This window comes from Salvelinus alpinus, chromosome 14, assembly GCF_045679555.1.
Source record: "Salvelinus alpinus chromosome 14, SLU_Salpinus.1, whole genome shotgun sequence".
NCBI lineage: Eukaryota > Metazoa > Chordata > Actinopteri > Salmoniformes > Salmonidae > Salvelinus > Salvelinus alpinus.
The window spans coordinates 9,584,529-9,610,644 of record NC_092099.1 but is presented as its reverse complement, the minus strand read 5'-3'; the positions used below and the strand labels follow the sequence as shown (position 1 = coordinate 9,610,644).

The window sequence follows — 26,116 nt, the reverse complement described above, 5'->3', positions numbered from 1 at the left end:
ACACGCCATGACGTGATACTGCCCAGTCCCTGCTGGTGACACGCCATGACGTGATACTGCCCAGTCCCTGCTGGTGACACGCCATGACGTGATACTGCCCAGTGCCACCACAGTACTTGAAAATACAGAGGGTTTCACTCCTGTAACATGGGGCATCAAATAACAGACTGACATTCCGGTTGGCATGCTGAAGCTCGTCTCCTATGCCCATCTCGCCACCTGCCCGGGCACTGCCTTACGGCACTGGTTGCTTTCAGATCAAGTCCCTACTTGATTGTGATTTGTTCAGGTGCCAAGTATCCAATGTACTCATAGCTAAGGTAGCCCTATTCAAAAGGAGCCATCTTGTCCCTGCTTGGTTTCCAACCACTCCCGTTTCAGGTACATTCCAGTCTCCTTGGGCGTTACGAATATGGACCACCACACATGTTTGGCAGACAATCATTTTGTGGTGTCTTGAACTTTTGGTTGTTGGTGGTCTTGCCTTTCACACTGCTGGAGTGGGGGTCAGAGCATCTGGGCAAGTGGATACTTCTGCACTTGGCATGGGTGTTTGTGAAATTCAGACACTTCCTGTAAGGCTCAGTATTGTTTTATCTAGCTTTACTGACATCTGTGTTTTACAGGAAGAACAGTGTCATTATAATACTCATACTGATATTCTCTCTTTCAGGCATGAGCTCTGACGCCTGTTCGTAGGACCTTGAAACTTCATCAAAGATCTGCATCACTCCGCTGACTGCCCAGAGCCACGGTAAGTTGAACAGATTGTAGTTCACTTCACAAACCTTATGTAGCTCCAAGTGCATGGAGCTAAACTCTCTAGAGTTTCCCACCACGAAACTCTAGCACACAGCTATTCTTGAATATTCCAACAATTCAGACTGTTTATTGGTGAAGGTCGCTGTGACTGCTCCAAGGCTGCCCTGTGAATGCTGTTTGACTAAAGACATTGCGGGATTTTGATTTCTTTGAATGCTCAAATTGTCGACCCTGACCCAGCTCGTGCCTGAGAGACATGACTTTAAGCTTGCAGATCACTTGGAGAATCTGCAGATTCTATCAATCTTCAAATAATGTGTGACTGTAACTGCTAGGTTTTGCTCAGTATAAGACTCGAGCTGCAGTGTCTCTTTCCGGGCCTTTGAGTGACATGGCTTGACATTGGCAACAAGAGGACCCACAATCGTCTCTCTTTCACTCTGCAACAGGACCCAGCCCCTTCAACAATTAAACCCATTAATATGTAAAAAGGCAGACAATATGAATATCATAACCCTATGTTAGGTTACACAAAGGCTTTCCTAAGGCTGCCTTAGTGAAGGTAACGCTATAGCCAACACAGGGGTTGCATTACCAATGCCTGATACCTTAATAATGAAGGGTGTCTATTAGGGCTTTCCCTGCCCCCCCAAAAAAATATTGGCTGAAATTTTAAAACATGTATTTTTCCATATATAGATGCACCCTATGTGTTTGAATACAATCAACTATATGCACTGAGCTTGTCTGATGCTTTAAGCGCACTGTTTGATCAAATAATTAAGACACACAAATGACTCAAGAGGGAGCCCGATGGCCATGCTGTGTTAAAAAACAATGACAGTGAGTTCCTGTGTGACTGGCGCACATTGTCTTTCTCTCCTCCCTGCTGCACCGAGCAGGCACCACAGCACAGCAAGTCTTTATCGCGCTGTCTGTGCTGAAGCTGCAATATTACAGCCATTTAGTTTCTTACTTGTATCTCTGACTGAAAAGTTCTGTTACCGAAATACCTCATTTGTTTAGGAAAAACATTCCCTATTCCCTCAACCCTTGCTCTCTTCGTGAAACATGTATGCAAGCCTATTATAATCACACCAATAAATTGGTTTTTAACAAACTCCGTAATACGTGACAGCAAAATGGATGCGGAGGACGTGAAAAAGAAACTCAAAACGGGCGAATGTTTATTGGTTGCTTAGGAGGGAAAGGGGAAGTCAGATCTGTGGAAGACATTTGACTTAGTTGTGGAAACTACTGGAGATCCAGATAAAGGAGGGTACAGGAGCAAGCGCTGCATGAATATTTTGTGCCAAACAGACTCTGTTAGATTACTTTTTTCATTTTTAATATGACAATTTGGAACAGTATAAACAACACTAAATAAATTAGAAATGTACCAGAGAATCTGTTCTAACTCAAAAATATATCGAAAGCTTTTATTACAGCAAAGACTAACATGCCAGTTGCATTCATTCGTGAATTGCAGTTTATTTATTGCATAGGCTAATTATCCAAAGCTCCCTTTGTTATTTCATTTGAAAACTAAAATGCTTGGTTGCATTTCAAAGCATGAATGACTCGTGTGATGAATGATTCATTGATCGATCCAGTGGCCTATATATTGAAATATATATTGAAATATAGGCCCAAGTAAGTTACGGTAGGTATCAAGACTAAACAGGACGCACACTATAGGCCTTCAGCTCGATGGTGGGTATACAAGGCTACTACTATAGGACGCCATATAGCGATAATGACATGACTTATTATAATGATGATGATAATAACAATTGTAATTATAACAATAAGAAGGAGATCAAGAAAAAGGAGGGTATAAGAGCGAGAGCTGCGTGCATTATTATGTGTGACAAACAGGTGCTGTCTTTTAGATGACAATAACAATGTTGTACCCATTTGGAACAGTGTGAACAACACTAAATAAATCACAAGTAATACCTGTTCTAACACTTTTCATATACCTGTTCTAACACTTTTTTAAAAATTTTTACAGCCTTTATTACAGCATAGCGAAGATTAAAAACGGAATTTGTGAAATTGCTTTAGCCAACATTTTTGAGGTTGCGTGAGGCTTGGTGCTCAATGAATCAGTAGGCTATTAAACTGGCAACAGAAACAGAATCTGTTTTATTTCTGTAGATATATATATATTAGTGATTTACAAAGCCAGACACATTTAACAGTTAGGCTATTGATTATAGACCTAATTAAGTTGGGGTTTCCTCTCTCTGTTACGGCTCTCGTTGGTGGTATGAAGAGTGGACCAAGGCGCAGCGTGGTAAGTGTTCACGATTCTTTTATTTCAAAAAACACTCAAACAAAATAACAAACGTGAAAACGAAAGCGCACAGTTCTGTCAGGCAGAAACACGAAACAGAAAACAAGATCCCACAACCTAATGGTGGGAAAAAGGGCTGCCTAAGTATGATCCCCAATCAGAGACAACGATAGACAGCTGCCGCTGATTGGGAACCACACTCGGCCAAAAACAAAGAAACAGAAAACATAGAATGCCCACCCAAATCACACCCTGACCTAACCAAATAGAGAAATAAAAAGGCTCTCTAAGGTCAGGGCGTGACACTCTCCTCACTTTTCTTAGACAATTAAGGCTGTTTCCTCGTCTCTACGCGCCGCTGCTGCCTCTGCGACCGCTGTCCATCCCGGAAAAAAGCGCATTTGTTATAAAATAATATCATATTTATTAGTGTTGCACCATTATTTTTACATAATATAACCATTTACATTTTAGTAGCACATGTCTTAGTGCCAGTAATGGCCTCCGCAATGGATTAGTCCACTGAGACCGGCGCGACTCAGACAGGTGTCTTGTGCCGCATAAAAAATATATATGCGACTGCTCGACTAAAGAAATCTCAGTCTACCAACTGCCTATTGACCAAACAATCGACCAGACGACTAAATGGGGTCAGCCCTAAATGGGGTCAGCCCTAATGTCCATATGACCGGCGCAACTATGAGCGCCGTATCATAAAACGCCAGTGTGCGTTATACCAAATGATGGTAACCTGCGTCATCCAGTGCTCTCGGCTTAGAAAAACAGAATAATCTTTTTTGATATTTTCTCTCAGGTCTTAGAGGATAAAAATTCCGTCTCTACCCAGTTTCTATTTTTGGAATGCTCAACTAGCAGGGGGCCCGGATTCCTATTTTTCTCCCCCTGGTGGAAATCCAAACCCTGTTAGGTTGATTAGGGCTGTAAGTTTAGCTATTATCAAGATGAGAATTATTGTCTTTTCCCTCCCGTTTTTTTCCCCGTGGAGTAGGTTCTCTGCTTAGTATTTCCTTGTCTAACCTTCCAAGGCACAGATGTCTACTACAGACCGAGGTGTCGTTGATGCCTGCTGACATTTGGCACCCTCCTCTCTCTACTTTAGAAAACACCCTCTTTTTCTCAGCATAGCGCTGCGAGGGAGGAACTGTCCAGAGAGGAGGAACTTGGGCTCTGAGACGTCCGCGCGCTCTCTGGGGGAAAGCGGAGTGCTGACTAAACACCCAGTCTGTTCAGCAGCTCCCGGTGCGGTGGCTGTGGCACGGGCGACGGTGTTAAGCTGGCAGCGTTAAGGGGCAGAAATTGTCATTCTTTTGTATTGTCCTGTGGCAAATCTCCCTCAGCACCATCAGGAGCTCTGCTGGTTGGAAACCTGTGCGATCTCTCTCTGCCGTGGCCTCTGTCTTCCATTCTCTCTCTCCCTCACCTATCTCCACTGGCAGATATAGGCACATACATACAGACGTCGGGGCCAGCACCGGTCATGATGAATTCCACTAGTGGCGACTCGTGATTTTTTGAGAAATTGCCTGGGAGGGGTGTGTGATGGTCACACTGCTGATGTTCATCTTGGCAGGGAAAGGGCCTGTGGTGTCCTTTCTCCGTCTCTCCCCCCCCACCTTAAACCTCCATTACAGTAATGAGTCTTTACTGCAGCATCGGCAAAACAGACACTGGGTTAGTCAACACAGTGAGTCAATGAGTCCCGCCACAGGCAAGCACAGCAAGCTGGGACAGTGCACAGGATGCTGGCAAATGCTGACGGAGGTACTGTAGTGGCATGTAGTCATAGTAGACAGGCGGACAGATAGGAGGACAGAGAGCGAGACAGGCGTATAAGCAGGCAGACAGACAGGCAGGCGTATAGACAGACCGAGATCGTCCTACAAGATTAAGTCACGGTCCAGCTATTTCTGTGCATACAGTTTGTATGTGTATGTCTGTGCATACTGGCCCAGTCAGTGCTCTCCTCAGGTGTGCACTGACGGATGGCGAGGAAGATGAAAAATGCGAGGCAATTCTTCATGGGACCGCTTCTCTTTATTTAAATGAGTTGTATTTTCCCCCCCACTACAGAGATAACATTTTTTGATGAATTAATCTTCACAAGATGTCTTGCAGTGTGCGGGCGGTGATATTTCATTTATGACAACGGTAAAGATTGTTGTTAATTTGTAGGCAGCCTGCTGGGGGAATCGTTAGAACCGAGACCCGTCTCACCTTGGGCTCTGTTCACTCTACTTAGGTTTTGAACAGAGGGAAGGTGTGTGTGTGTGCGTGCGTGCTTTCATATGACGCATTCATTAATTTTCACAGCTCTCTTGCTAACTCACTCATTCACACACACCTTGCTAACTCACACTCTCTCTATATTCCAGCCAGGCATTTTATCAGACCAAATGCAGCCATTTTCCGCTACATATGTTTTCAGTTTCTCTTCTTAACCTCTCTGGGATATGTGGGATGGTAGCGTCCCACCTGGCCAACATCCAGTGAAAATGCAGAGTGCCAAATTCAAATAAATTACTATAAAAATGTAACTTTCATGAAATCACACATTCAATATACCAAATTATAGCTACACTTGTTGTGAATCCAGCCAACGTGTCAGATTTCAAAAATGCTTTACGGCAAAAGAAAACAATGCTATTCTCTGAGGATAGCACCCCAGCCAACAATCACAGACCATCATATTTCAACCCTCCCGGCGCGACACAAAATGCAGAAATAAAGATATAATTCATGCCTTACATCACAAATGGTCCTTTTGTTCGATTAATTCCGTCGATATATATCCAAAATGTCCATTTATTTGGCGCGTTTGATCCAGAAAAACACCGGTTCCAACTTGCACAACGTGACTACGAAATATCTCAAAGTTACCTGTAAGCTTTGTCCAAACATTTCAAACTACTTTTGTAATACAACTTTAAGTATTTTTTAACGTAAATAATCGATAAAATTGAAGACGGGATGATCTGTGTTCAATACCGGAGGAAAACAATGTGTAGCATGCTTTCTGGTCACGCACCTCTAACAAACAGTACACTTCACTGGAGCCTCATTCTGAACATTGCTACTTCTTCATTTCTCAAAGGAAAAACCTCAATCAATTTCTAAAGACTGTTGACATCCAGTGGAAGCGATAGGAACTGCAGGAAGGTCCCTTAGAAATCTGGATTCCCATTGAAAAGAGAGTGACAAAAAAAAAAAAATCTGAATGGTTTGTCCTCTGGGTTTTGACTGCCAAATAAGTTCTGTTATAGTCACAGACATGATTCAAACAGTTTTAGAAACTTCAGAGTGTTTTCTATCCAATACTAATAATAATATGCATATATTAGCATCTGGGACTGAGTAGGAGGCAGTTTACTCTGGGCACGCTTTTCATCCAAACGTGAAAATGCTGCCCCCTATCCTAGAGAAGTTAAGTGGAGAGGAAGAGCAGGATAAGGCCTAGTGACTCAGACTTATGTAAAAGCTTTGACTCGCGAACACTTTAGGCCTCTGCTTCGTCTTCGTATTTGGCTTGGTCAACTGCAGTCACGTGGGGAGAGTTAGAGTGTGGGGATCCATTTCAAAGGGAAAATATGATTGGATACCATCTTTTAGGTCTTTGCTTCGGAGATGTTTGTTAGATTGTTATTGCCGTGCTTGATTTCCGAATCTTACAGGCGTACAAATGTCATACCGCCCGAACATAACCTCCCCTGATATTGTGATGGTGCGAGGTACGATATTTGTGTGTCTAACTTTCGCACTCATCATTATTCACGTTTCATTCAGGACTCTCCATAATCATGGGAGCATCCACATGAATGTAAAACAGTTTAGAAACAAATTATATTGTGATTTACAATTAAAGGGACTCCAAAATGACAAAATACATGATGTACCATTAATTTTTTGGGGGAAACAACATATGAAACACAACCAAAACAAATAGCAAATGCATCCAACAAGTCGGTAGGGTCACAACCTTGATGTAGTCATTGCGTGCTGTTAATATGGGACCAAATACTTAACTTTTTACTACTTTAATACACATATAAGTGAATTTGTCCAAATAGTTTTGGTCACTGTATATATGTAGTATTTTTGTTGTCACTTTCCAGCATATCTCTTATTTTGGAAGTCCAGGGAGCAGGTAGCTGCCTAATGGCGGCCATTCAGCAGCCTGATGGTCTAGAGGTAGAAGCTATTGGCCAGTCTTACATTTTTTGTTGTTGTTGCCATGATTCTCCTATACTGCCCGCGTCTGAGTGATGGAAGCAAGTAGAACAGGCCGTGGCTCTGGTGGTTGAGGTCCTTAATGATCTTCTTGGCCTTCCAGTGACATCTGGTGTTGTAGGTGTCCTGGAGGGCAGGCAGTGAGCACCCAATGGTGCAATCGGCTACCCGTACCACCCTCTGTAGCACCATGCGGTCAGCGGCGGTGGAGTTTCCGTACCAGGCTGTGATACAGCCCGACAGTATGCTCTCGATGGTGCTCCTGTAGAACACTGTGAGGGCCCTCGAGGACAGGCCAAATTTCTTGGTTGAAAAGACGCTGTCGTGTCTTCTTCATCACCGTGTCCGTGTGGATTGACAATTTTAGCTCCTTGGAGATGTGTACGCCAAGGAACTTGACGTTTTTCACCTTCTCCACGGCGGTCTGTTGATGAGGATGGGGTGTGCCCAGCCTGGTTCATCCTGAAGTCCACAATCAGCTGCTTTGTGTTGCCGACATTGAGGGAGAGGTTGTTTACCTGGCACTACACCGTCAGAGTGCCTACCTCCTCTCTATAGGCCGTTTCGTCATTGTTGGTAATGAGGCCTACTACTGTTGTGTCATCAGCGAACTTGACGATGGAGTTGGAAAACCTGTGTGTATACAGGGAGTACACGAGGGGACTGAGGACACACCCTTGTGGGGCCCCCATGTTGATGATCAGTGTGGAGGAGGTAATGTACCTCTCAAAGCACTTTATGATGACGGAAGTGAGTGCTACGGTCGGTAGTCTATCAGTTCACTTACTTTCCCTTTCTTGGGCACAGGGGTAGATAGTGGACATCTTGAAGCAGGTGGGGATAACGGCCTGAGCTAGAGAGAGATAGAAAATGTCAGAAAACACAACAGCTAGCTGGTCTGCACTTGCTCAGAGTTGTTATGCTCGAAACATGAGGAAAGGGTGTCTAGGTCGTCCAGTAAGGTCCGCGACGTGACTGGCTTTCATTTTGTAATCCGTGATCGTTAAAAAGCCCCTACCACATACGCCTCGTGTCCGACCCGCTGAATTGCTCCTCCATTTTGCACCTATACTTATGGACCCCAGGAAGAGTAGCAGCTGCATGTGCAGTAACTAATGGGGATCCTCATAAACTACACTGAATTTGAAAAGCATCGCAAGGGACAGGCTGATTAGGACATGTACAGACACGCGCACACACACACACACATACAACGAACAAGCGCGCACACAACGAACAAGCACACACACAGACACACACACTTTTCAAGAAGAAGCTCAGGTGGCTGTGAGTGTAGCTGGCTGCCGGGTTTAATGCTCTGTGGCTGATCACATTCCAGCTGGGACTAGCACAACACCCCATGTGTTAGTAACGTATGTGTCTCTGTGTGTGCCGGTGCGTGTTCACATGAGGGCCTCGTGTCAGTAGGCCTACAGTATACTGTAATATTATGTGTGTTTGTCATACTGCCTGTGTCCGTGAATAGTGGCAAATGTGTAAAGTGTGTGTGTGCATGCCTGTGTGCCAGCGTGTGTAGATTGTGTGTAACCAGATCTGGGCATACCTCTTGCTAGGGGGTCCGAGCACACGGCTAGCCAGCCTGCCACTCCTGCCTCTGGCACCACACAGACTGGCAGCTCCAGACCACTTTGTCACCCCCATCCCCCTGTCTTTCTCTCCCGCCCTCTTCCATCCCTCTATCCCCTCTTCCCATCCCATACCTAGTCAGTTGTCCAACCGAATGTATTCAACTGCAATGTGTCTTGCGCATTTAACCCAACCCCTCTGAATCCATCCCCTCACCCCACTCCCTCATTCTCTCCTTCTCCACCTCCTACAGTCTCTTCTTCCCCCTCTCTCCACCCTGGTTGTGATTGTGGTCTAAGGCTGACTGACTCAGACCTTCACACACCACACACACACACACACACACACACACACACACACACACACACACACACACACACACACACACACACACACACACACACACACACTGAAAGCAGGGGCCGGTGGCCGAGTCACATGCAGAGCACAACACTTAGCTCCTCAATAGCCTGCAGTAGTTCATAGTGATTTGATCGTAGCCCCTATGTTTATAAGCGTAGATTCCAAGGTCATTCGCATCAACGATACAATGTTTTTTTTTAGGTTGCTTAGGCATGTCAGAATTGCTGACCAGTTAACACAGCTTTCTCTCTTTTCCTCACTCTTTCTATTTTCCCCCTCCCTTTTGTCTTTCTGCTCTCTGCTTATTACTGTAAAACCGCACTGGGAGAAGGCGTCAATAACGTTGCTGCTGGAGTATATTATCGGACAGCTGACGCGAATATCAATATCATGTGTTTAGCCCTTTGTGTTTGGCCCAGAGGACTGTTTGTATTTCCCTTCGCACGTCAAATCCACTCAACTCGTTCACTCGTTTCACAGGTTAGCCGCGGTGGCTCCAGCGAATCGAATGGGAGAATTACGTGTTGTTTTGTCTTGCTCATGAAATCTCCACAAAGCAGTTTTCATGAGTGGTAGATGTAGATATAGATTTTGATATAGACCCTCTTTATTTTGCTCAGAATAGATTGAAACACAGATCTAGCAAAACACTCAGTCACGGTCTCTCTCTCTCTGACACACACAGGGGACGGGCTGTTTATGACACACACACACACACAGATGAGAGGGGACAAGGAAGACGTTGTGATTCAACATGTGGAGGCCGCATTTCATCTGAGCTGAACTCCTAATTCTGTCGCTTCAAATAGATTAACCACACTACACACACACACACACACACACACACACACACACACACACACACACACACACACACACACACACACACACACACACACACACACACACACACCTTCCCCCGGCACCACTGCCGTGCTAAATCAAATCAGATTGCCACGCCACACGTTTGTTTGTTTGTGTGTCTGTAATCAAAATGTGCTCCACAGAGAATGAAGACCAAATCATTTTACACCCAACGCCCCCCTCTCCCTTCTCCTCCCTCTCTCCCCAACCAGGGGAGTACAGCAGGATTTTTATCATTCGTCACAATCAGATTACATGTTGGAAGTGTTATAATTACAGCTTTAGCTGATTAATGGGCAAGCTATAATTAGGACAGGGGACACACACACACAGAGAGAGGGAGAGAGAGAGATACAAATCCAGAAAATAGATGTTCAATTCTACAACCACCTACAAGGAAGTGATTCCCAAACCTTCCATAACAAAGCCATCACCTACAGAGAGATGAACCTGGAGAAGAGTCCCCTAAGCAAGCTGGTCCTGTTCACAAACACAAACAGACCCCACAGAGCCCCACAACAGCAACACAATTAGACCCGATCAAATCACGAGAAAACAAAAAGATAATTACTTGACACGTTGGAAAGAATTTACCAAAACAACAGAGCAAACTGGAATGCTATTTGGCCCTAAACAGAGAGTACACAGTGGCAGAATACCTGACCACTGTGACTGTCCCAAAATGTAGGAAATCTTTGACTGTTTACAGACTCAGTGAGCATAGCCGTGCTATTGAGAGAGGCCGCCGTAGGCAGACCTGGCTCTCAAGAGAAGACACACTGCCCACAAATGAGGTGGAAACTGAGCTGCACTTCCTAACCTCCTGCTCAATGTATGAGCATATTAGAGACACATTTCCCTCAGATTACACAGACCACAAAGAATTTGAAAACAAATCAAACATTGATAAACTGACATACAGTAACAGTCAAAGGTTTGGACCCACCTACTCATTTAAAGATTTTTCTTTATTTTGACTATTTTCTACATTGTAGAATAATAGTGAAGACATCAAAAGTGTGAAATAACACCTATGGAATCATGTAGGTACCAAAAAAGTGTTAATCAAATCAAAACATATTTTAAAATTTTGATTCTTCAAAGTAGCCACCCTTTGCCTTGATGACAGCTTTGCACACTCTTGACATTCCCTGAACCAGCTTCATGAAGAATGCCTTACCAACAGTCTTGAAGGAGGTCCCACATATGCTGAGCACTTGTTGGCTACTTTTCCTTCACTCTGCGGTCCAACTCATCCCAAACCATCTCAATTGGGTTGAGGTCAGGTGATTGTGGAGACCAGGTCATCTGATGCAGCACTCCATCACTCTCCTTGGTCAAATATCTCTTACACAGCCTGGAAGTGTGTTTTGGGTCACTGTCCTGTTGAAAAACAAATGATAGTCCCACTAAGCCCAAACCAGATGGAATGGCGTATCCCTGCAGAATGCTGTGGTAGCCATGTTGGTTAAGTGTGCCTTAAATTCTAAATAAATCACTGACAGGGTCACCAGCAAAGCACCATCACACCATCACACTTTCTCCTCCATGCTTCTCAGTGGGAACCACACATGCGAAGATCATCCGTTCACCTACTCTGCGTCTCAGAAAGACACGGTGGTTGGAACCAAAAATCTCACATTTGGACACATCAGATCAAAGGACAGATTTCCGCTGGTCTAACGTCCATTGCTTGTGTTTCTTGGCACAAGCAAGTCTCTTCTTCTTATTGGTGTCCTTTGGTAGTGGTTTCTTTGCAGCAATTCGTGAAGGCCTGATTCATGCAGTCTTCTCTGAACAGTTGATGTTGAGATGTGTCTGTTATTTGAACTCTGAAGCATTTATTTGGGCTGCAATCTGAGGTGCAGTTAACTCTAATTAATTTATCCTCTGAAGCAGAGGTAACTGGGTCATCCTTTCCTGTGGCGGTTTCATCATAGCGCTTGATGGTTTTTGCGACTGCACTTGAAGAAACGTTCTTTGGCAATATCTAGAGTCTAGAGAGTCTAGAAAGACTAGAGAGAGAGAGACTGGAGAGAGAGAGAGACTGGAGAGAGAGAGAGACTGGAGAGCGAGAGAGACTGGAGAGAGAGAGAGACTGGAGACTAGAGAGAGACTGGAGACTAGAGAGAGACTGGAGACTAGAGAGAGACTGGAGAGAGAGAGAGAGAGACTGGAGACTAGAGAGAGCGAGAGAGACTGGAGACTGGAGAGAGAGAGACTGGAGAGAGCGAGACTGGAGAGAGCGAGACTGGAGAGAGCGAGACTAGAGAGAGCGAGACTGGAGAGAGCAAGACTGGAGAGAGAGGGAGAGCGACTGAAGTGAGAGATTTTCAAGGAGGGAGATTTTCAAGGAGAGAGACTAGAGAGAGACAGAGACTGTAGGGACTGGAGAGAGAGACTGAGAGACAGAGACTAGACAGAGACAGAGACTAGACAGAGAGACTAGAGAGAGAGAGAGACTAGAGAGAGAGACTGGAAAGACTAGAGAGAGAGAGACTGGAGAGAGAGAGAGACTGGAGAGAGAGAGAGACTGGAGAGAGAGGGAGACTGGAGAGAGAGTGAGACCAGAGAGCGAGACTGAGAGTTGAATGGATTAGAAAAAGCTATAAAGGACAATCAAAATTCATTGGACTCCCCAATTACTGACCAGGAGCTCTATAAGAAACTTTGCCTGATGGCATCCTAAATGAGATGCTCAAACTCACTAGTGCAAAATTTCAATTGGCTATATTAAAACTGTTTAATTTGATCCTGAGTGTAGGTTATTTCCCTGACATCTGGAATCAAGGACTCATAACCCCAATCTTTAAGAACGGAGACAAATTTGACCCTAACAATTACAGAGGCATTTGTGTGAACAGTAACCTGGGGAAGGTCTTCTGTAGTATTATCAATGTAAGTGTTCTAAACTTCCTTAATAAGCACAACTTCCTTAAAAGCCCAATTGGATTTATACCAAAACATCACACAACTGATCATATTTACACCCTACACACCCTGATAGATAAACATGTCCACCAAAATAATACCAAATATACGCTTGCTTTATCGACTTCCAAAAAGCATTTGATTCCATTTGGCATACAGGACTGTTCTACAAAGTTATTGAAAGTGGTGTAGGGGGTAAAACATATGACATAATTAAATCGATGTATACTGGCAATACGTGCAGCATTAAAATTGGTAAGGAAATAACAGAATTCTTTAACCAGGGGTGGGGCCTTCGCCAGGGTTGCAATCTGAGCCCTGCACTCTTCAATATTTACATTAGCGAATTGGCCACTATTCTAGAAAAATCCTCAGCCCCTGGTGTTAGTCTCCACAATTCAGAAGTTAAATGCCTACTCTTTGCAGATTACCTATGCCTGCTGTCACCCACAGCACATGACCTACAGCAGAGCCTGGACCTGCTAGAGCAGTACTGCCAGACCTGGGCCCTGGCAGTAAACCCCAAAAATACTCAAATAAGGATTTTCCAGAGAAGATCCAGATCTCAGGGAATTAGACCAAAGTTCTCAATTGGTACAAAATATATAGAGTACTGTACACACTACAATTACTTAGGTTTAAAAATAAGCTCAACTGGACACCTTAATGAGGCAGTGAATGAACTGAGAGAGAACGCATGCAGGGCATTCTACGCCATTAAAAAACTAATTCAAATTGAAATACATATTAAAATTTGGCTAAAACTAATTGAATATGTCATTGAACCAATTGCACTTTATGGCAGCGAGGTGTGGGGTCCACTTGCAAAACAAGATTTCATCAAATGGGACAAACACCCCATTGAAACCCTGCATGCAGTTCTGTAAGATTCTCCTACATGTCCAGAGTAAAACTACAAACAATGCATGCAGGGCAGAAATTGGCCAATATCCACTAATAATAAAAACTAAAAAAAAGAGCAATTAAGTTTTAGAAACATCTAAAATACAGTGACCCCCTCTCATATCATTACCAAGCCCTGCAATGCCAAGAGCTGAGCAAAGAAAAGAGTCCCCTCATCCAGCTGGTCCTGGGGCTGAGTTCACAAACCTGTTCTACTAACACACTGAAGCCTCAGGACCAGAACATCCAATCAATCAGAATAAACCAAATTACTACACAGTCAAAACAAAACTACATTGCTTACTGGGAAACACAAGCACAAACACAAAGCAAAATGCAGTGCTATCTGGCCCTAAATCGACAGTACACCGTGGCTAAATATTTGACCATGGTTACTGATCAAAACCTTACAAAAACCTTGACAAAGTACAGGCACAGTGAGCACAGCCTTGCCATTGAGAAGGGTAGACACAGGAAAACCTGGCTCCCTGTAGAGGAAAGGCTGTGCAACCACTGCACCACAGCAGAACCTGAGACGGAGCTGCATTTCCTGACAAAATGTAAAAAATACAAAACAATTAGAGAGTGTCATTTTTCAAAGACCTCTCTGATGAGGATAGGCTACCTGTCCTGTTGGGGGAGGACGCAGAGAGCTGTGGGTTGGCAGCGCACTACATTGCTGCCTGCCATAAGTTGAGGGACAGTGTCTGACAGACCAATCAACCTGCACATGTACTCTACTGTATGCTTATTGTTATTGTTGAATGTATGGTTATTTTGACCCTTGGTTATTGTTGTTAATGTTCTCCCGTTGATACTATTGATTATTATTATTAATTATGTTAATATTGTAAATCTCCAAAGTGAGCTTTGGCAATATGTACATTGTTACGTCATGCCTATAAAGCAAATTTAATTGAATTGACTGGAGAGAGAGACAGACTGGAGAGAGGGAGAGACTGGAGCGAGGGTGAGGGAGGGAGGCCGTGAGCAGGCAAACAGGCCCAACCCCCACTCTTACACTAGCCCAAGCCAATTGCATGTATCAGATGCTCAGCAGGCTCTGCTCACACTTACTGGTCTGACAACATTGGACACTTTATGGAACACAAAGCCTTCACTATCTCATCCTGGGATATCCAAGTCCTGAGGGCATCTCTCTTTGATCTAAAGAGCAGGAACCTGGACTTCACCAAATAAATTAGAAATGCAGACAGTGTCATCCTACAAGAAACATGGTATAGAGGAGATGGACCCACTGGTTGCCCTCTACGTTACAGAGAGCTGAACATCCACCAAACTACCAGGTTTGAAACAGGGAAGGGGCTCAGGGAGTATACTAATTTGGTATAAAGCAGACTTAACACTCTATTAATGTAAGGGCACAAGGTGAGACCCAAATGCAGACACAGGAGGCAGATGGTTGAACTCCGATATTTATTATAACAAAGAGAGTAGGCAAAGGCAGGTCGGGGACAGGCGAGAGTTCATAAACCAGGTCAGAAACCAACCAGTACCAGACGATAGGCATCTCGAGGTCAGGCCAGTCAGGGGTCAGAAACCAGATCTGAGTCCAAAACAGTACAAGGGGATAGGCAGGCTGGTAGTCAGAACAGGCAGAGTGGTCAGGCAGGTGGGTACGGATTCAGGACAGGCAAGGGTCAAAACCAGGAGGATTAGAAGCAAACAGAGACTGGGAAAAATAGGAGCAAGGAAAACACTGGTTGACTTGGCAAACAAGACGAACTGGCACAGAGAGACCGGAAACACAGGGACATATACACCGGGGATAATAAGCGACCACTGGAGGGGTGGAGACAATCACAAGGACAGGTGAACCAGATCAGGGTGTGACAATTCAATTATTCAAAACGTTTTACATTTGGCTAGAAATTCAAAAGGAAATTAAACAAAATGGAGAGAAAAAAAAGTCCTCCTGTGTGCTACCTATATCCCCCCCACTAGAATCCCCATATTTTAATGCAGACAGCTTCTCCATTCTAGAGGGGAGATCAATAATTTCCAGACCTAGGGACATGTACTAATCTGTGGTGACCTAAATGCCAGAACTGGACAAGAACCGGACACCCTCAGCACACAGGGGGACAAACATCCAACTGGAGGTGACAGCATTCACTCCCCCATATACCCCCCTAGATACAACTACGACAACATAACCAACAAAAACCTGTCACAACTCCTGCAGGTCTGTCGCACGATGGGTATGTACATAGTCAATGGTAGGTTTCGAGGGGACTCCTACTGTAGGTACCTCTATAGCTCATCTTTTGACACTAGTACTAAAGACTACTTTATCACCAACCTCAACCCAGAGTCTCTCAATGTTCACAGTCAGCCCACTGACACCACTATCAGATCACAGCAAAATCACAATCTACTTGAACAGAGCAAAAATCAACCATGAAGTATCGAAGCCAAACAAACTTAAGAAATGCTATAGATGGAAGGAGGGTAGTGTAGAAACCTACCAAAAAACAATTGGCCAACAAAAAATCCAATCCCTCTTAGACAACTTCCTGGACAAAATGTTTTCCTGTAATAGTGAAGGTGTAAACTTAGCAGTAGGAAGCTAACATATCAAATCAGCTAACATATCACATTTTATTTCCAGCAGAAAACCTAAGACGACTAACAACAATGAGAAATGGTTTGATGAAGAATGTAAAAACCTACGAAAGAAATTGAGAAACCTTTCCAACCAAAAACACAGAGAACCAGAAAACCTTAGCTTACCCCTTCACTATGGTGAAACACTAAAACAATACAGAAATATACAAAGAAAAAAGAAGGAACAGCATGAAAGAAAAAAGCTCATTGTGATTGACGAATCCATAGAATCAAATCACCTCTGAAAATTGGAACACACTAAACAAAAAACAACACAGAGAGCTATCGATCTTAAATTCAGAATAATGGATAAACCACTTCTCCAACCTTTTCTGCCATATAACAAGGAACCAAGAGTAAAAACATAGAGTGCATTCGGAAAGTATTCAGACCCCTTTTTTCTACATTTTGTTACATTACAGCCTTATTCTAAAATGTACAGGACAAAATATAAACCCTCCAACCCAAAAAAGCCTGTGGTGTTGATGGTATACTAAACAAAATGATAAAATATACAGACCACAAATTCAAATGGGCTATTCTTAAACTCTTCAACATTATCCTCAGCACTGGCATCTTCCCTAATATTTGGAACCAAGGCCTGATCACCCCAATCCACAAAAGTGGAGACAAATTTGACCCCAATCATTACCGTGGAATAAGCGTCAGTAGCAATCTCGGAAAATCCCCTGCAGTATCATCAACAGCAGACTCCAAAATGTAATCAGTGAAAACAATGTCCTGAGCAAATGTCAAATTGGCTTTTTACCAAAATAATGTACCACAGACCATGTATACACCCTGCACACCCTGATTGATAAACAAATAAAACAAAACAACAGCGAAGTCTTCTCATGTTTTGTTGATTTCAAAAAAGCTTTTGACTAAATTTGGCATTAGGGTCTGCTATACAAATTGATAGAAAGCAGTGTTGGGGTAAAGCATATGACATTATAAAATCAATGTACACAAATAATAAACACATATTTCTTTCCTCAAGGCCGTGGGGTGAGACAGGGATGCAGCTTGAGCCCCACCCTCTTCAACATATATATCAATGAATTGGCAAAGGCACTAGAACAGTCTGCAGCACCCAACCTCACTCTACTGGACTCAGAAATCAAATGTCTGCTGTTTGCAGATGATCTAGTGCTTCTCTCCCCAACCAAAGAGGGCCTACAGCAGCATCTACAGTGGCTTGTGAAAGTATTCACCCCCTTGGCATTTTTCCTATTTTGTTTTCTTACAACCTGGAATTAAAATAGATTTTTGGGGGGGTTGTATCATTTGATTTACACAACATGCCTACCACTTTGAAGATGCAATTTTTTTAAATTGTGAAACAAACAAACAAGACAAAAAAACAGAAAACCTGAGCGTGCATAACTATTCACCCCCCCAAAGTCAATACTTTGTAGAGCCACTTTTGCAGCAATTACAGCTGCAAGTCTCTTGGGGTATGTCTCTATAAGCTTGGCACGTCTAGCCACAGAGATTTTTGCCCATTATTCAAGGTAAAACTGCTCCAGATCCATCAATTTGGATGGGTTCCGCTGGTGTATAGCAATATTTAAGTCATACCACAGATTCTCAATTGGATTGAGGTCTGGGCTTTGACTAGGCCATTCCAAGACATTTAAATATTTCCCCTTAAACCACTCAAGTGTTGCTTTAGCAGTATGCTTAGGGTCATTGTCCTGCTGGAAGGTGAACCGCCGTCCTAGTCTCAAATCTCTGGAAGACTGAAACCGGTTTCCTTCAAGAATTTCCTTGTATTTAGCGCCATCCATCATTCCTTCAATTCTAACCAGTTTTCCAGTCCCTGCCGATAAAAAACATCTCCAGAGCATGATGCTGCCACCACCATCCTTCACTGTGGGGATGATGTTCTTGGGGTGATGAGAGGTGTTGGGTTTGCGCCAGACATAGCGTTTTCCTTGATGGCCAAAAAGCTACATTTTAGTCTCAGCTAACCAGGGTACCTTCTTCCATATGTTTGGGGAGTCTCCCACATGCCTTTTGGCGGACACCAAACGTGTTTGCTTATTTTTTTCTTTAAGCAATGGCTTATTTCTGGCCACTCTTCTGTAAAGCCCAGCTCTGTGGAGTGTACGGCTTAAGGTGGTCCTATGGACAGATACTCCAATCTCCGCTGTAGAGCTTTGCAGCTCCTTCAGGATTATCTTTGGTCTCTTTGTTGCCTCTCTGATTAATTGCCTCCTTGCCTTGTCCATGAGTTTTTGTAGGCAGCCCTCTCTTGGCAGGTTTGTTTTGGTAATAATGGATTTTACGGTGCTCCGTGGGATGTTCAAAGGTCCTGATATTTTTTTATAACCCAACCCTGATCTGTACTTCTCCACAACTTTGTCCCTGACCTGTTTGGAGAGCTCTTTGGTCTTCATGGTGGTGGTGCCCCTTGCTTACTGGTGTTGCTCTGGGGCCTTTCAGAACAGTGTGTGTATATTTATACTGAGATCATGTGACAGATCATGTGACACTTAAATAAAGTACACTTGTGTACAATCTAACTTATTATGAGATTTCTGAAGGTAATTGGTTGCACCAGATCTATTTAGGGGCTCCATAGCAACGGGGGTGAATGCATATGCACGCACCACTTTTCCGTTTAACTTTTTTTGTTTGTTTTTGAAACAAGTCATTTTTTTCATTTCACTTCACCAATTTGGTGTCCACATACTTTTGGTCATATAGTGTATGGACACCTGTCGAAACATCTCATTCTAAAATCATGGGCATTAATATAGAGTTGATCCCACCTTTGCTGCTATAACAGCCTCCACTCTTCTGGGAAGGCTTTCCACTAGATGTTGGAACGTTGCTGCGGGGACTTGCTTCCATTCAGCCACAAGAGCATTAGTGAGGTTGGGCACTGATGTTGGGGAATTAGGCCTGGCTCGCAGTCGGCGTTCCAATTCATCCAAAAGGTGTTCAATGGGGTTGAGGTCAGGGCTCTGTACAGGCCAGTCATGTTCTTCCACACGGATCTCAACAAACTATTTCTGTATGGACCTCACTTTGTGCACGGGGGCGTTGTCATGTTGAAACAGGAAAGGGCCTTCCCCAAACGGTTGCCACAAAGCTGGAAGCACAGAATCGTCTTGAATGTCATTGTATGCTGTAGCGTTAAGATTTTCCTTCATTGGAACTAAGGGGCCTAGCCTGAACCATGAAAAACAGCCCCAATTATTCCTCCTCCACCAAACTTTACAGTTGGCACTGTGCATTCGGGCAGGTACCGTTCTCCTAGCATCTGCCAAACCCAGATTCGTCTGTCGGACTGTCAGATGGTGAAGTGTGATTCATCCCTCCAGAGAACTGCTCCAGAGTCCAATGGCGGCGAGCTTTACACCACTCCAGCCGACGCTTGGCGTGTGTGCGCCTGCTCGGCCATGAAACCCCATTTCATTAAGCTCCCGACAAACCGTTCTTGTTCTGACGTTCCTTCCAGAGGTAGTTTTGAACTCGATAGTGAGTGTTGCAACCGAGGACAGAAAACCTTTTACGCACTTCAGCAGTTGGCGGTCCTGTTCTGTGAGCTTGTGTGGCCCAGCCAGAGCCCGGACTTGAACCCGATCGAACATCTCTGGAGAGACCTGAAAATAGCTGTGCACCTGCGCTCCCCATCCAACCTGACAGAGCTTGAGAGGATCTGCAGAGAAGAATGGGAGAAACTCCCCAAATACTGGTGTGCCAAGCTTGTAGCGTCATACCCAAGAAGACCCGAGGCTGTAATCACTGCCTAAGGTGCTTCAACAAAATACTGGGTAAAGGATCTGAATACTTATGTAAATTATATTTCAGTTAAAAAAAATATATATAAATCAGCAAAAAAATATATAAAATTCGTTTTTGCTTTGTCATTATGGGGTATTGTGTGGTTTGATGAGTAAAAAAAAACAATTTTATCCATTTTAGAATAAGGCTGTAACATAACAAAATATGGAAAAAGTCAAGGGGTCTGAATACTTTCCGAAGGCACTGTATGTACTAGTACTCCCACACTTTGTTTGTATTGCATATTTGACATATTACCTGAATTCCTTACCACCCATCTAGGGCTGTGGCTGTCATGAAATTTTGTCAGCCGGTGATTGTCAAGCAAATATCTGCCGGTTTCATGGTAATTGACCGTAATTAACATAAACACATTTAGCATCATCTGGCTTCCACAAACAGCCTACAAACCACTTATGCAGACCTTTGGAACATCTACATATTAAAACATCTAATTAATCCATTATGTGTTTTAGACAGGTCTAAAGAAACATGATAGGAAGAAAATGTATTTCAGGAGAACAGAATAGCATACTCCTTGTCCTTATGTCAGGCCATGATTTGACTATACCATGTGTCTGTGGGCTTCACTAGTTAATTTAGCAGACAAGATTTTCTTTGAATTCTGTGGCATTATTTTATATTATTTCATAGTATGAAGAGTACAATTGAACATAGCTGAATCAAATAGAAAGGGGGTTTTCCACCAAAGATTTCTGAGGGAGTGCGCCCACGCGGCTATTCTGTGTTGAGCGGTTAACAAAGAAACAGGTCTTCCTATAGGCTTAATTTAGAGCTATTTACGCAGCTTTAGTTGTGATCAAAACATATATCCCAACGTTTGTATTTTTAATACATTCTAAGGCTGCATGTTGCTCCTTTAATGATGATTTGTTGCACGAAAGGCATGAGCTCTGCTTTGTTATTTGCGCAGGCTGCACACATTTCATCAGTTCCTCCATCACAATTTGATAAGCACTTGATAATGCCTCGAATTTCCCAGCGGTATCCCCTTTGTGTGGCCGTAATGCCCCCCCCCCCAAAAAAAACAATCCAGGACTTTTGCGGCCACAGGCCGTTGTGCCCTTAGACTGAATATAATCATTTTAATTCCCTGCTCCCGGCTGCGTGCTCCAAAGCACTTCTCACTCACATTGCTCTGACAGCTGAATTCTTATTAGCCGATGCCTGTCACGTCATCGGGGTCGCACCTGCGTGCGTCCTTATCCAATTCCGAGGCGCACATTGAAGATATTGGAAGAACTGTCCACATTTACTTTTCATCAGCCAACAAGATGAGTAGACTTAACAAACAGCAAAATCTCTAGCTTATCAACTTCTGTACTATGGGGGATAGTAGATTGACATAGGCTGGCTACTTGAAATTCTTGAAACTTGAAATTCATACACACACTGCTTATGTATGCCCATTAGGCTCTACACCCGTTGTAAAGTGGATTAATCCGCTTCATTTTAAGAAGTTATTTGGTCACTTTAGTTGTGATACAAACCTTATCAAAACATATAGGCCTATGGGCTAGGCTACATGAGGTGTGATACTACGATTATAAAAAGCCTTACTGCACACTAGCTGGGCATCATTCACAAGTGATAACATATCATTCACAAGTGATAGGCTAATATTATCACCCATCAGACTGTTCTTGATTGCATCTTGTCTTTATATATACTTGTAATGAACATGATGGGAGACAGAGAGCTGGTTTCAAGCGCAGGGCACAGCAGGTGTTTATTTGTAAAGGACCACAGAAGGAGGCAGGTAGCTGGGCCCAGGGGCAGGCAGAAGGTCATACACAGGGGGTCCAAAAAGGCAACAGTACAGGCAGGGGAAAAGCTAGTAACGTCGCCCGGGAGATCAGGCAATATTTCGATAACAGGAAATCCGATAGGCTAAAGTACAGGCAGGGAACAAGCAAAAGGCGTGGTTAGTGAGGCAGGCCAAAACTATCATACACGGGAGGATTCAATTACGGGAAAAACAGAGCTTTGACTAGAAGTGTGTCACAAAACAAACAATACCTCACAATGATGGGGTGCAAAGAACTGAACTAAATAGTGTGTGATAATGACATACAGGTGTGAACAGGTCATCAGAATTCAGTTGATTGGGATCTGGAGCGTGAGCTGCGTTCAGGGGATCAATGTGTTTGAGAGTGTGCGTTGGAAAGTGAGCTGCGTTCAGGGGATCTATGTGTTTGAGAGTGTGAGCTGGAAAGTGAGCTGCGTTCAGGGGATCAATGTGTTTGAGAGTGTGAGTTGGAAAGTGAGCTGCGTTCAGGGGATCTATGTGTTTGAGAGTGTGAGCTGGAAAGTGAGCTGCGTTCAGGGGATCTATGTGTTTGAGAGTGTGAGCTGGAAAGTGAGCTGCGTTCAGGGGATCTATGTGTTTGAGAGTGTGAGCTGGAAAGTGAGCTGCGTTCAGGGGATCTATGTGTTTGAGAGTGTGAGTTGGAAGCAGACGTTACAATACTAAATAAAATGTGAAAATTGTTTTGACTTAGAATGGACCATTATCATGCACCTGTCTTGAAACAGGGGCAGCGGGGAAAAATACATGTTATCTGTGCACTTAAAAAGCGAATGGTGGGCGCTTTTCCCGTGGTTCATTTTCATGCAAGCCAGGTAGTCGATACTCCTGTTGTAAATAAGCAATGTGCTTAATATTAGGAAAGTTGAGAAATAAATATAGTAGGCCTAGCCTATAGAAAGCTGATGGACTCCTCCCCTTTTTAATAGAGGCCATCACTGTTTTCTCACGCAATTGCATTGCCTATAGAAATGTTGTGCAACATGAGCTCATGGGCTCTCATGAAGTGTTTGATTAGATTTTTGATCACATTTGCATTGATGTCAGAGTGATTAGAGGGACAATAGAGTGCTGAGTACCAGGCAGTTAGCAAGTTTGGTAGGCTACTAATGACCATCAGCAGCATCAGAGCTTGGAGAAACATAATTTCCGTGACTAAACGGTCACGTGGAATTTCACTGCTATCATGACTCGTGACCGCTGGTGTGGCGGTAATACGGTCACCTTAACAACCCTACACCCAACTAAATGTGTCACTAGTGAAACATAGTGGAAAAGTTGCAGTAAAGGGAGAACCGTGCACAGTAATCATTTTGATTAACCTTCTATTACAGACTCATTTTAGACATTTTATTAGCATACCAATTTAACAAAATAGTCAACATGATTTTCAAAACTTTTATTGAATTTAGAGAAATATCATCACTATATTGTTCTCTGTAAAATGTTCAATGTTAATAACTGTATGAATCTGAAACTTGTTGATTCATTTAATGACTTATCCATCTAATTAATTATGTTAGATGTTTAAATGATCACTTTACTATCATTTATTTTGGCAACAGTGTCAACCATAGAGAGACAGTACATAGCGGACTTGTCTTGGTATAGACATTGCCATTGAGGGCTTCCACCTTTTAAAACTGGGTGGGGATTCCAATGGGTTTGGAGTGACCAGCCAATAATCAGAGAGCATTGTCTTCAAATTGAGTTGCCTATGGTTTGTAAACCAAAGACTAAGGTAATATCCAGGAGCCAAGACCAAGATTTATACCAGGACACTGGTCCCAAGATCCAGTGTGTTTGTGTGTTTGTTTGTGTGTTTGTTTGTGTGTGTGTGTGTGTGTGTGTGTGTGTGTGTGTGTGTGTGTGTGTGTGTGTGTGTGTGTGTGTGTGTGTGTGTGTGTGTGTGTGTGTGTGTGTGCGCGTGCATGCGTGCGTGCGTGCGTGTGTGCGTGAGCGTGCGTGCATGCGGTGAAAAAAATAAATGTGTGTTTGGGTGTTCACACTTCATTTTCAAACGAGCCCATTCACCACCAGTGGTGTAGAAATCTCCTTGGCTGTGTAACGACTCGATACCATTAGTGCTGCACGCAAAAATAGACCCCATTCTGACATGTTGACAGCGCCTGGTGAAAAACACCTCTGTTTGCTACAGTATGGCTGTGTCTCAAATGACACTCTGTACCATATAAAGTGCAGTGCTTTGGACCAGGGACCATAGGGCTCTAATCAAAAGTAATGCACTATGTAGGGAATAGGGTGCCATTTGGGACGTAACCTATGTATCTGAGAAACCATTGACGTTTAAACTAATTAAATTAGTCTATCTAATTTAAAGTTCGATATGCAGCCTTAAAGGCACATTTGCTGAATTGCTAGCTGTTATAATACGCCTCTCCTCCTGTTCCGTTGGATGTAGACTTCTTTGCATGCATCCCAATGAGGCAGTGTTATGTATGCACTGAATGTATAATGATGTTATACAAGGCTTGCTCATCCTAACTTGCCGTGTTCTATCTCTCTCACTCTCTCCTCCCCTCTCTCTCCTCCCCTCCCCTCTCTCTCCTCCCCTCTCCTCCCCTCTCTCTCGTCCCCTCTCTCTTTCACCCCCCCCCTCTCTCTTGAAGTCAACGCAGAGTGAAATCCAGAGAAGTAACTTCCAACTCTCATCCCTGTCTCACGGTAGGTCCACGTTTTACAGTTGTTTCCCCCACTCTGCTTAGGAGTTAGCTCTATTTTTTGGGGTTCTCCGCTTTCTCAGCGTATGTCCTGTGTCTCTACCGTTTTGACGTGCGCCCTGCACTCAATTGCTCCATTGCGCCCAGTGCAATCGAGCTGCCAGAACAAAGGTTTCCCATGCTGTATCTGTCCATCATGTGCCCAGTCTGTCTATTGGGATGCTGGTGGCTGGTACAATGATTCGTTTTTAAGATGGGATGACAAATGAAACAATGCAACAGGGTTTTTTTTTTGCTGTTCTTTTCATCTAAATATAAAAGCGTGTATTTTTATTGTTCAGTTGGAGCTGTACATGCAAGCATTTTGCTTGGGGGAAATGTCAGCCGTCATCATGGCAGACTGTCCCGCAGGAGATGAAACACGCACGGGCGGGCACACCTCCAACACAAACCTCCACACACATCCTCTCCTGGCTAACACACACAGTCAAACACATCCCACCTTCTCCGCAGGTTCTCACCCGGTCCAGTAAAGACAGATATGAACTGGGAGGTTTGATTACTGCAAAGCACATTTGTTTCCCCACTCTGCTATGCTGATCATGTTTAACCAGCGTGTGTGTGTGACTTAAAAAAAAAAAATCAGGGGCTTTTGTCTTTTTATTTTCACAGTGTGGTGTCATCGAGATAACGTCTCTTTTGCAAAACAGACCTTTTGTATTCATATCACAGCTCCCAGACAATGTACGTTGTTTTGACTGTCGTGTTGTGCCTGCTGTATATTGGGACAGTTGGTAACAACCTCCCAAAACATTACTTGTCTCCCCTCCCTCCTAAATTGCCGTAGGGGGGGGGGATGTCTGGGTCATGTTTTCTCCACTCTGCACCGGACGATAGTTTCCACTGCCTATGCACCACCACTCCACTGCTCTATTGATCACGGCTGACCGCGGCGGCGGCGGGGGGTGTGGTACGTCCCTGGCTCTCTACCGTTTGTGACGTGCGCCCTGCACTCAATTGCTCCATTGGGTCAAGTGCAATCGAGCTACCTCATACCCTTTGACCTTTGGATATCATTGGTTTAAAGAAACTCGACTCTCAGAGGAAATTGACTGTGCTAGTGAGTAGACCTGGATGGTATACTGTGTACCGGGGTATTTTCGAAATACCCACGGTATGGTTTTCAATAACGTCCCCAAATTATAACATGACGATCCATTGTTGTACAGC

General features: G+C 43.8%; 1 protein-coding gene across 6 annotated transcripts in view; it reads left to right on the top strand.

Moving 5' to 3' along the window:
* Positions 1–26,116, top strand: part of adarb1b (adenosine deaminase RNA specific B1b) — a 181,936-nt gene that overhangs the window by 65,489 nt on the left and 90,331 nt on the right. For 3 of the 6 annotated variants that reach the window (XM_071340323.1, XM_071340318.1, XM_071340319.1), the window contains exons 2-3: positions 674–754; positions 24,836–24,890. The gene's annotated coding sequence lies outside the window, so the exon portion shown is untranslated. The remainder of the gene's footprint in view (positions 1–673; positions 755–24,835; positions 24,891–26,116) is intronic. The other 3 variants (XM_071340320.1, XM_071340321.1, XM_071340322.1) reach the window with 2 other exon arrangements.